The following is a 13,298-nucleotide window of genomic DNA, read 5'->3' as shown; positions in this document are numbered from 1 at the left end:
ATATGTGCTTCATTGGAGGCTCATAAATAATTGCCTCATTACATGATGGTGAACCCAACCTTCATTCCCTTAGTCATTATTTACTGTATAAAGCAAGTTCCTTTGAATATCTATGACAAATCGCCAATTCCTATGAGGAATACAAATGTTACATACACTCATAAGTTTATCAAGCCATCTATTGTATGTATTCTCAATCCGTGTTCACAGCAGCCCAGGGTGTTTTCTGCTGTTCATCAGAGAGGCTGTTTTCCCTATTGAGATAAGAAATTAAATCTGCAGGAGCAGAGGATGCTGGGTTTGCTGCAGGGTGGTGAAGCAGCAGCTCTGATAATGGAGCCGACTCCCATTGCGCAGGCTATGAGGCAAACAGCCGTGGCGCCAGCCCAACCCTGCCTATGTGAGAGGATAGTTAACAGAGTCACTCTGCCGAGGATCTCTCTCTTTCTCTCTCTTTTTCTCCCCGTCGCTCTCTCCTTTCTGTATGTGAACATGTGGTTAAAGCTGCGTGTGACAAAGGGAAGGAAAAGAATGAGACGCTGTGCTTTTGAACTGCTCTTTTTCTCCATTCGAGGTAGTGTATGTGGGAGAAAAAAGGAAGGAAAGAGTAAATCTGTAAGCTTCGCCTTTGTGCAGAGAATATGCTTGCATGATGAGTCAAACATATTGACCCTGAGCGATCGATCGAGTCAAAGGGTGACAATATTCCTTTAGCATATTGTTATCAAAGCGTCTTTATTTTCGTCCAGCTGCCCCGTCACTTTGTGCTCGCATTAACAGTCTGGATGTATTGTAGTGTGTTATGCAAATGTGAAGAGGGTTTTAATTTCAATTTGGGAACTCACCAGAATACCGGGCTGTTTTGGATGCTCCTCACAGGGTTCAGTTCAAAGCAGCCTGCGGAGAGAAATAAACGGTCACACCTTAATGTGCAGGCACAAATAACATTGGGGGCCATACGGCAGCAGTTGTAATAGTGTCAGAATTGTAAAAAGGTTCAATTTATAGTTCAATCTTTGATTCCATCCCAGACTTAATACAAATGATTTGATATTTCTGTATTGGTGGAACAAAAAAAAAATGTTCTGCCTACACAGCCTCTCTGCTAGATGAAATTTTCCAGAAGAAATATCACTTTTCTTGCCTCCTTCTCTAAAGATGATTTCCAGCGTTATATAAATAATTAATATTTTTCTGAAGTCTATATAATATTTAAGCTCGGATTGTCATTACAGGTATTAAATGGGATGAGCGGATTCAATGAATACCGACTCAATGCTGAACATGTCGTTTCTGGAGGTTTTGCGCTCTTCTTTTGTGCCATATGCTAAGTAACAGACTGCATTATCATTGCAAATTTTATTATTAAGATGTCACCCATATGACAATAGAAAGGTTCAATGAAGCTAATAACTTTAACAGAGTGATAAAGAAATGCCATAAGGTTCTTTAATCCAATGCAGCCTCCGCACTGACCGAGTGATTAAAGATTGCTGGTATAGAAACAATGTCTCCCAGCTCATTAATTATACCCACTCTTTTAGTTTAACTGTTATTTAATGAAATAAATTAATCATCAATCTAATCATTTCATTAATTAATAAAATCTGCACTGATTCTGCCACACTGTCTCAAAGCTGTGAACCAACCTTAAACCTCTTATCAGCACTACAGAACATTGTAGCAGTAAACATTGTCTTTTACCAGCTTTAAACCAAAAAGGCAAAGCAGGAAATAGATTTTACAGGTGGATGGATTTAACATGAGTGACACCTACTGTCTAATTCATTGTCACTGGTCTCTTGTCATTGCAGGATTAGATATGAACTTGTTTTCTTTATATAACCCCAATTAAAAAATTGATGTTGTGTAAAATATAAATAAAACTGAATTCAATGATTTGTAAATCTCATAAACCAATATTTTATTCACAGTAAAACATACCAAATGTTTAAAAAGAGACAATTTACTATTTCATGAAAAATATTAGCTCATTTGGAATTTGATGGCAACAAAAGGCTGGAAAGGTAAACAGTAATGAAAAGAAACAGCTGGAAGGAAATTTTGCAACTAATTAGGTTAATTGGCAACACATCAGTGACAATGATTGGGTGTAACAAGAGCAGTTTTTCAGAAGACAAGATGGGCAAAAGTTCACCAATCTGCAAAAAACTGTATCTACAAATTTCAGAATAATGTTCCTCAATGCAAAATTGTGAAGATTGTGAATATCTCCTCATCTATACTACATAATATCATCAAAATATTTTGAAAATCTGGAGAAATCTCTGTGTGCAAAGGACAAGGCTGAACATCTATACTGGAAGCATGTGATCTTTGGGCCCTCAGTTGATTCTGTCATGGAAATCACTGCATGGGCTCAGGAACACTTCCACAAATGAAGCTTATGCATAAGTTCAATAACTAAGATTTGTACTCACTGATCTGCTTTCCCGTTTGTTCAGCCACAACTGTTTATTCTTCACGTCACTTCCATTTTCACATGCTGTCAGACTCAAAGCTGTCATCATTGCTCTAGTCCCATCATCTTTCTGCCTGCCTTCTTCAAGCCAATCAGCCTCCACTCTGCATATTTTAAATCTCACTGCTTACCTGTCATTCTCCCTCACAGACTCATTCGTGCAACCCACCTCCTCCCCATCTCCACCTTACCCAAGTCACTCAGTGCTCCATCCAAGCCTCCATCCTTATCTTTACCACTGCCAGCGTCTAGACTCTGGGGGTACAGTCCTAATTCCTTTCACCACTGGGATTCCATTCTGCCACGATGGGCCATCGGAGTCTAATGGCCAAATAGCTTAATTGAATTATGTATATCAATAAATCATTTTCAATTCCTGCTAATGATCTCTCCTTATTTAAATCAATGCCTGTGAATACAGTTTACAGCGCCATGCACAAATGCAGGTTGAAGCTCTCTTGTGCAAAGAAGAAGCCATATGTGAACATGATGCAGAAATGCCACCATCACTGGGCAAATGCTCACTTAATGGATTGAAGCAAAGTGGAAAACTGTGGAAAACTCAAAATGTGTAATTACTGGATGCTGTGTCCTCCAGATAAAGGAGGAGAGGGACCATCTGGGTTGTTATCAGTGCTCAGTGCAAAAGCCTGTAAGGTGTATTCAGTGATGTGTTCTTGGGAAAAAATCCTCGCTGACAAATGTCTTAATGCATATATACAAAAGTTTATTGCAAAGAAACAGACAGTGTCAAAACAGGCGCTTTCCTTTGCGACCTGGGAGAGGGTAAGTCTCTAATCGCCCTAACTCTCAGACAAAGGGACTTGCAAGAGTTATATAGTGTAGTGTTGGCAACCTCCACATCCTGCCTTCCATACATGGTTAAGAAACAAACTTCAGCCTCCTAACCTATAGCTAAACATCTGGACATCTCCTTATATGGCAAGCCAGAGAGCTACAAGGACATTCTATGCATTCCTTCTGGCTTGAGGCCAGACCTTAAAGCTCAGGTTACCCTTCTGCACAATCAATAAAGGCTAAAAGAAAGGGACCATATATGCATACACATAGAAAGTTTAACAGAACAATACAGACACTACATAAAGTATTTTCTGAATAACCAGGTATAGCTTATTTCCTGCATGTATGTGAGGTCATTCCTTTTTTAGAGAGAGCAACAAAAGGTTACACTCTCTCATACCATTCACTCCTAAAGCAGCCCTGACTCAAGGCCATAATCCTAAAGAAGAAAACCTATACATAGATGCAGTTTAACACACAATTTAACACACAGATCGATCAGACACTACACCTGCATCTCTGATGGTATAGGGGTGCATTGGTGCCTAAGGAATTGGCAGCTTGCACATCTGGAAAGGCACCATCAACACTGAAAGGTATATACAGGCTTTTGAGCAATTATGCTCCCTTCCAGACAATGTCTTTATTCCAGGAAAGGCCTTGCATACCTCAGCAAGACAATGCAAAATCACATCTATTAGAACAGCATGTTGTCACAGTAGTAGTGGAGCATCATGAAAAATACCACAAAGAAGACCCAGGACTGTTGAACAGCCATAATCCTATATCAGACAAGAATGGGACAAAATTCCTCTCCCAAAAGTCCAGCAACTGGTCTTTTCAGTTCCCAGATGCTTACAGATTGTTAAAAGAAGAGGGGATGCTACACAGTGGTAAACATGGCCCTGTTCCCACCGTTTTTGAGACATGTTGCTGTCATTAAAAATGAGCAAACCGTTTTCTTAAAATGGTACATTTGATATGTTTTCTGTGCTCTTTTGCAAATGAAGTATGGGTTTATGAGGCTGGGCTAACAGACAACCATTCACATCTATGGCAAATTGTTTAGAATCACCAATTAACCTAACTCCACGTCTTTGGACTGTAGGAGGAAACTGGAGTACCCGGAGAAAACCCACACAGACACGGGGAGAACATGCAAACTCCACACAGAAAGGCCCTGGCCAAGGAGGATTTGAACTTAGGACCCTCTTGCTGTAAGGCAACAGTGCAAACCACCACACCCCTGTGCTGCCCCAACTTGTAGTCAAGTGAGTAAAACTGTAATATTTAATATTTAAGTCTTTTAATATTTAAATCTTATTTAGAGCAACTAACTCACGTCACCCGTCACAAAAACTCAAATTTTTTTCATGAATGGTGCAGTAGTATCTGGCAGAGAGATTATTTGTTGGTAATATGTCTTTGAATGTAAGCTGGGAAAAAACTTTTCAAATAAATGGTAAGTTTCAAGCTAAATTATTAATTGATTCTCTGCCTCCTGACCTGACAGGATGATCCTTTACATCTCTGTATTTGCTGTGATTTAACATTTCCTTGCTACTCTACATTATACTACTCTACATTATCGTGCTGACTGGGTATAAACCCACCAAACCCAAAGATAGGTTTGGTGTTAAACTTTTCCAAGCACACCAACAAAATTTTGTTTAACCTATATGAAGTACTGTAGGTTAAAACTGTTCAAGGAAGCCACATTTCCTTCTGTCTCTCCCCAGTACACAACTAAACATGCACATGGCGTTATCATTGTTAATTGAAGCTTTAGGAGATGAAGGGAAAAAGGCCCAGTTTTTCAGGAGTAATGACAACATAGGAATGGCTCAGATTCTCCTCTGTCAAATTTAATTGCCAAAACAGCTATCTTACTAAAATCTCAACAGCCCATTTTCATCAGCCCCAGCCATGGCAGTAGGAGCGTGTTTGTCCAAGCAATAAATATTTACCAACCCAAACTCTCCATTCTACCGAGTGTAAACAAGGTAAAACTCTACAAAAGACCCTGACATTGAGAGCAACCTTTAGAGGTTGTTCAGTAGCAATCAATTACATCAGAAAGAGACATGCCTCCACTTCTTCTTCTGTGTCAAGTTTGCAGCTCACCTCCTGCCTACACGAGCTCTCTTAACGTGCACTGTGGGTGATATTCCAAACATTAGCTAAATCCAAAATCATCAAATTTAATACAATGCAGCTTATTTTATTTTACATACATAATGTCAAAGGGCCAGCTTTGCCTGATCTAAACATCGATCTGAGGATTTCATGCATGCTGCTTTTCACTGAGATGCCCATCCCGTGTTTGTGTTCCTAAGGGATTCCTAAAGGATTTGATTAACACACACTGCATACAACAAGCTGCAAATATCACCAGCGCTTTTCAAGCTGCTTTAAGCTGTCATAGTACATATTGTAAATGGATGCTACCTGCCCCTCCATCGACTCATCAAACTCCCACTCAGACACATCCACTGCATGCGCGTCTGCATCACTTGAGTGACATGCTGATCGGGTTTTGTGAGAGGATTTTTGACACTATATATGGGATTTTGCAGCTATTTTTCTAATTAAAAACACTGTAGTGGGATGTGTGACTTCCAGCGGCGAGGAGAAAGGTCGGATGCTCGAAAACAAAAGCAGTTTTGCTTCAAAACATCTTTCAAAGCTCGGATGTCATTAGACTCATATACTGCCTGTAGCCAGATCTTTAGTTGTGCTAAAACAGATGGTGTGTAGCTTTTAAAGCTCAACTCCTGTGGCTAAAAATAAATAGTGCTCATAGCTTGTTACTTCCCTTATCAATATATTTGCCTTTATTTTCTTTCTTGTTACAAAAAAAGTAACTAATACTGATTATTATTTCCTGGGCTGATTTTTTGTTTTTTTTTAATCATTTAATTCACCATCTTCCCCCAAATCCAAAGACATTAAGTATTTTCTGTTATACACGGAAAAGTTTATTATGCTCACATTCACAATGTAGGAACCAGGAGAGATTTTTCCTGGGAAAAAGAGCAAAACAATGACTCATTTAGCTAAATAACAGTTAATTCTATTACTGTAAGTACCTAATCAGTTACTAGTAATACTGTCTGCTCTAGAATCCATACATTTGGAGTCTTATATCATTTTTATACTGACGATTTCTACTTGATTGATGATTCATTAGATACTGCAGCAGTGAGTGTGGTGGTTTGCTTCTCTCTGCTTTTGTTAACCCAGCATAGCAACCCAGGCTTCTCATCTGCAGCCATCCTCAAGGACAAACAGCTTTTTGTTCACCATTTTTTAAGAACTACAGCCCTTCAGCACACAGGGTGAGGCAGCTGTTTGGATAGTAGTAAGCTTGGATTTTGTCACCGCATATGCACACTTTATTCGACAAAAGTTATTTTCAGATGAATATCCCACAGAAACTAAAACTGCCCCCACCACCCCCCCACCACCCCCCGGGAAAAAAAAAATGTCATGCTATTACTTTACGAGTACTTTCAGCACCTGTTACTCTTTGTCGTGTAAATAAAGCCAGTGGCTGCAGGAACATTATCAGTTGAAACACCGTGCGGAATTCCTAATGAGTTTTTCATTAGCAATAATCATGACTCAGCCAAACTTCATAGACTCTGAAACTGATGGCAGTAATAGCACCAGTATGACTACTCTGACAACCCCCCCGCCCACCACCTTTAGCAGCAATAACTTGATGTAATCATTTTCTGTATGACTTTATCAGTCTCTCACATCATTGTGAAGAATTTTTGCCCACTCGTCTTTACAACGCTGCTTCAGTTCAATTGAAGGCATTTGATTATACAGAGCTCTCCTAACATCCTGCCATGGCATTTCAATTGTGTTGAGGCCTGGACTTTGACTGCGTCATTGCAGCACCTTGGTCCTTTTCTTTTTCAGCTGTTCTGTTGTAGATTTGCTGCTATGCTTGGGATCATTGTCCTGTTGCATGACTCAGGTTTGGCCAAGCTTTAGCTGTCAAACAGCTGGCGTCACATTTGGCTCTAGATTGCTTTGGTACACAGAGGACTTCATGGTCAACAAGTTCTCTGTGGCTACAAAAATGAACCAAAATCACCACCCCTCCTTCACCATGCCTGACAGCAGATATGAGGCATTTGTGCTGACATGCTGTGTTAGGTTTTCACCAAACTTGGCTCAGTACATTATGGCCAGCCATCTCCGCTTTGGTCTTGTCTGTCCAGTGGACACTGTTCCAGAAGTCCTGTAGTTTGTTCAAAGGCAGCTTTGTAAAGCTAAGCTGTGCTGGTATGCTCTTTCTAGAGAGAACAGGCTTTCTCCTGGCAACCCTTCCAAACAAGTCATACTTGTTCAGTCTTTTTTCTAATTCTCCTGTCATGAACTTTAACATTTAATATGCTAACTGAGCCCTGTAGAGTTTGAGATGTATCTCTTGGGTTTTTTGCAATTTTTCTGAGCATTATATGGTCTGACCTAGGTGATTTGCTGGGAGGTCCACTCCTGGGAAGATTGGAGTATTGTGTTAACACACACCAGAATGCTCCAGACCTGCAAACTGTCAAGATTTCTGCTCTTATGGAGGTGGTCACACTTGCTGATACTCAGTAAATGAAGTGCATTTGATGAGCAGCGCCTGGCTGCAACTTACTGTCTTAATTGGAAACATTAAGGATATTCTTAAGTTTTTCACAGGACAGCAGAGTTCAATTAAAGCTTTCTTTTTCACATGACTATGCATACAAACACATATGTTAAGTAAACTGAAAGACTCTGGAGCATTGATCTCTTTAGCACTGGCTAAAGCAAGCACATACAGTACCCACTTCTCTATTACTCTGCTTGACTTTCCAGAAGGTTAAAGTAAACATTTTAAGGCCATGGCCCACACAGTGATTACAAAACCAAATCTAAAAACAAAAACAAAACAAAACAAAACAAAAAACATATTTAAATTGGGGCTATGAACTTAACCAGTCAGATGAATTGCAAATAGTGAGAGGCCTATGAAGGCATGTGAGTCTGGAGTCTGGGTAAGACCTGCGTGTTTGATACCCTATCTTGAAGTAATCAATGTTGAATACACAAGAAGAAGTGACATGGTAAGAAGAAAAAGGAGCAAAGATGGAACGGGTATTTGCAAAGATGCAAATATCCGCGCCACTACAATGCACGCTAAAGTGATGGCTTAGCTGCAGTGTTTTTCCTCTCTTGAGCATGTTAAATATGTTGTGATTTTTATCAGACACTAAATAGCCGTATTACACTGTTGCCTCTGCTGAGTGCGATTTAGCAGACAGCATATGGCTCTCTTAGCATGCCCACAGTTGGCACACTGTCCATTACCAGTACCTCCAGGGCAGCTATTGTGACCTCCAGAGATGAGAGAGCTCCTTGACAAAGGCAACAACCTAAGGCAAAGGCCAGCTGCGGGCTGAACTGCAGCGAGCCGGAACACACGAATGCACAAATGCAAAAAATGTGCTTATGTTTTACGATAATATTTACCATGACTAGGATGTTGTGACTCCTTTGTTGGGAAGGAAATCTTTTTGTGGTGCAGACAGTGACCACTGAGACACTGAGCAATAATACAAGATGCCTGAGAGAATCACATCAAATAAGATACGCTCTAATAATTGCTCTGGTTATGCAGCTATTTTTAATAAAATAAAAAAAAAAAGCACACAGTTACATTTGCAAGTCTGTCTTATCCTAAACCATGTACCACATATATAAGTCAGTGAACCACGGAAAGGTAATTGAGTAATACCCTTAGTCATCTCATATGACTAACTATAAGCAGAACACAGCTGTGCACAATGTGGCCAAAGAGGTCAGCAGGGTCAACGGTGAGTCTCGGACGTGCAAACTAAGAGCGTGAGAAGAATCCGAGTTTCCTTTAGTTCTTGATGAGTCAGGATGGATCGTCTCCGTAGCTCATGATCTAATGCTCTGGTAGTAAGCTCTTTCCCCTCCCCTTTCCCCCTTGTGAGCAGAAGTCTCTGATGATGTCCGTAATGCTATTTATACACTTAGATACGCTCAGCACATTTACCAGCACCACATAAATAATCAGTAGGTATGAGAGAGTGTGCACGGAGGATAGGTTTGCTTTAAAAACAACTGCTGGCTTCCTACTTTCACAGAGCAATGTACCAGGTCTGCAACAATAACTGGCTGCATCACTGTGTGCTGATGTACTCATCTCAAAGCAGACATAAACAAGCAATGTTTAATGCAAAATCTTTAATGGTCATATAGATTGTGCTGAGCAGCATTAACAAGGTGCAAGAGAGCTTAAACCCTATATTATGAACATTTCACATTTCTCACTAATGGAATGCTACAGAACTTTAAATTCTCTGCAGAGGTGAACGAGAACATGAAGCCTGGCTGTAGTAGCAGGCTAAACCATGCAGGGCTACTTAGTTCTCTAATTAAAAAACGATGAATGCATCATTCATAAGCTAAAATAATTACCACACCATACCACTGCATACCACTTTTGGTTCACGAACTCACAAACATGTTACAGCACAAAATATTCATTGTATGAATTTTTTTGCTGTTACTGGTAGTATTATTCAGACCAAGAATTTGCATGAGCAGAATTGTTTATTTCCCCTTCAATTTGAAGGCAGACTGTGTACAGCGTCCAGATGTAAAACACCACAATTTCATTTCTGCAAAAATGGCTGCAAATTCGAACACAACTGCAAACAAATGATGTAAACACACATCATGGCCAAAAATGCTATTGAATTTTTGGCCCCACAGTTAATTTGGCATTCTGGAATATAGTCTCTCTTGTCAGACTGCTTGCACTGACTGTCTAGTTGCCAAAACGGCATACTCACACCCTTCATTTGCATTTCCTAGTAATGTTTACAGAGAAATAGACACAGAAACATATACATAGTATCATGAACAGCTTCTTCTGTAACAGCAGATAATGTCTGCTGTGTTAATTCCATTTAAAAGCAGTGGACTGTTTATTCAAGGGGTGCAAGGAGAATCCAAACTGGCTTCCCCTGTGAGAAAGCTGTTCCGGTGCAGGACGGGCCAAGCCCCAAAGCACTAAACTACTGCACCCCAAATACGATTATCCAGCACTTCAAATGTTCTTCTGAGGGTACATCATGTCCCTGTTTAAATTTGTGTGACACAAAAATCCTCTCCATGCTTATGTGGTGTTACATTAGACGTGATTTTTCAAATTTAGAGTTGACATGGCGATATAATATGCATTCATCGTTTTTGTATGCTATCTGATTTTTGTAAATTAATGACACGGTACATGCTTAGGGAGAGCAATTTTTTATTTTATTTTTTTTGCCATTTAGAAAGTGTTCTATCACGAAGCTCACTCATTTGTGTGTCTGTGTTAGCACAATGCGGATATATGAATATGCGCTCTTCATGTTTTGTTTTATAAATTTCAGGCAGAGCTTCAGAACTGCAGGGTTTGCTAGAAAAGTTGTTTTAAAAGATCAGAACAGTAACAACAACTGAAACAGAAAGACAGTACAGTACAGGAGAAAACCAACCATCAAAGCAAAACGGGTAATAACCAAAAGACAAATATTAACAGAAAGAAAAGAAGAAACACTAACATTAAACATGATAACAGAGACAAGAGGACGCAGAACATGTAGACAAAACAGAGGCAGGCAAAGACTGGGAAACACTGGGAATAAAAGAACACAAGAAATATCAATGAAATCAATACAGGAACCAAAACTCAATAAATACTAAAAAAAAAAAAAGGCGCAGCTTTGTGAGGACAGAGCAGCACGAGGGAGCTTATTGTCCACTTCCACCATTAATAGAAGGTAACGCAGGTTGTACCAGCAAAACCACAGTTCACATACAACAATGAACGACTTGGCCTAACATGATAAATGCAAATTAAGTTTCTTTATAGTTGCACTGATGTGTTTGAGCTGTTATATATGTGTGTGTGTATTTATATAAACGTTGTCTTGAATAGGAACGGGTACAAACAGCATAGTTCAGCTGCAGTGGACAGTTTTTACTTTATTACTTGATTTCCTTGCACAACAAAGACGATTTTATATGTCCCCCAGTAGAGGATAATTTAAAGCAACAACAACAGCACAAACACCAGTTGTTCCACATATTTCTGGCATTGCACCCCAGTAACACTAGACAGTTACAGTATGTAGACATATGTCTGCAAGGCTCCGCAAACCCAGATAGCACCAATCTTATAGCACCAGTGCTGAACCTACACAGCATCATGCTTGAGGCATGATGCACTGGCACTCACAAAGTGAGGCTTCACAACAACACCAGAAAAGCAGTGCTTATATTTACAGCATCAAACCACCAGTTCATCACATATACATGTAAACCATCATTGTGATCATTATCATCCTTATTATTAAATGTCAGAAGGATGATGATCGATTAATTTACAGAGCTCATGTTGAATCAAAGGACAAAATGAAAAGGTCATTAACACAGGGAAATGATTAGTGAATGACAAATAACAGTTATTACTTTTCAGTGACTCCTAAATAATTTAAAATTAAGCTTATACATATGACTGTGACTAATAAATTACAGACTGTGGTGAAGGTTGCAACAATACTATCGCTACTGGAGAAATGTCCAAACAATGAACATAACATGAACAGCTTGCACTAATGAAATGCATGTATGTCTAGTCTCATGTAAAACATTTTTTTAGTTGTTTTTTTATAAACACCAGTTTATCTGGGAAAACAGGATATATGTGTTTTCTTAATCCATCATTTGCAGCAACTCAGTTTGTGTACTTTTTTTTTGGGAGAGCCCAGCACCATGTCAGCTGACAGGGATTTGACAAACTGTCTAATTTCACTTTTAAAAAGCGCAGCACATATTTTAAAGTAGTGACTACAGATGAAACACATGTATGACACTCTACATATGCCTACAGCTATTTAATCAACTGAAAGAGAAAATATTGACACATCCAACATGTCACTTTGCATATTACAGGTACTAAGCTTCCACGACACAAAAATCCACAGAATTATACAGATTTATTGCAGATAAATTAAATGTTTTTTATCTGTTGTCTCCTCGAACTTGCTTTTAAATTTAGAGATGGTAGCGATGGAATACATTTGCAGTTCCATTTAAGGTGAATAACAACTGAGTTTCATCGCATGAGCATTATTAACACATCCTCAGCCTGTATGCATAATTTATGGCATGAACATGTCAAAACATGGGTTGTGGAGACCACTGTCTCTTCACCAAGCTCAAAACAAGCCTGATTAAAGCTACAAAATTACCACAACAGACATGTACAGTAGAAAAGGTGACTAGCATTTGATCATCTGCCATTTCACACAGAAGGAAACAAAACAACAGTTACTTATTTTGTTAGGTACAAGGTGACAGTACTGAAAGAATCAAAAAGAAAAGCCAAGACTTGTTGCCCATCATTTAACCAACCTGTTATTTAATGTTAGATGTGTTGTTGTTTTATTGAACTCATACAGTATTCTGCAAAAGTCTTGAGTCACCTCTCATTGCTTTGTCTTTTGCTTCCAAAGAGCCAGAGTTTCTTGTAATTTTTAAAGTGGTCTTCAGCTGAAGGTCTTTCAAAGTTTTTCTTTGGCCACTTTTTAATTTTCAGATGACTAAAGACTCATCAGAAATTCTCTCAGTAGAAGTGTGCCAATGAAGAAGTAATTTTTAAGGAAGGAAAACAGGGAGAAATGTACAACACTGAGTATGTATAGCCATCTGTAAAGCACAATGGAGGCGCTGCCTTGGTTTGAGGCTGGCTTTCAGCCAGTGGTGTTGGGGATCTTGTCAAAACTGATTTGAATCATGAACACAGAAAAATGTTGTCAGGTTTTGATCCACCATGCAATACCATCTGGAAAGCATCTGACTGGCAGTTCTTGTACCTGACCATATTTTTTTCGGAGGAATTTTTTTGTTTGTTTGTTGAGCCACTTAACACTGACTTATCTATCATTCA

General features: G+C 39.2%; 1 protein-coding gene across 2 annotated transcripts in view; it reads right to left on the bottom strand.

Annotated features, from left to right (window-relative positions):
- The window catches only part of LOC115789936 (leucine-rich repeat and fibronectin type III domain-containing protein 1), a 133,927-nt gene that overhangs the window by 60,956 nt on the left and 59,673 nt on the right, over nt 1-13,298 (bottom strand). For both annotated transcript variants that reach the window (XM_030743529.1, XM_030743530.1), the window contains exon 2: nt 846-897. The gene's annotated coding sequence lies outside the window, so the exon portion shown is untranslated. The remainder of the gene's footprint in view (nt 1-845; nt 898-13,298) is intronic.

The sequence above is a fragment of the Archocentrus centrarchus genome, chromosome 13 (assembly GCF_007364275.1).
Source record: "Archocentrus centrarchus isolate MPI-CPG fArcCen1 chromosome 13, fArcCen1, whole genome shotgun sequence".
Taxonomy (NCBI): Eukaryota; Metazoa; Chordata; class Actinopteri; order Cichliformes; family Cichlidae; genus Archocentrus; species Archocentrus centrarchus.
This window is presented reverse-complemented; position numbering and strand designations above follow the sequence as displayed.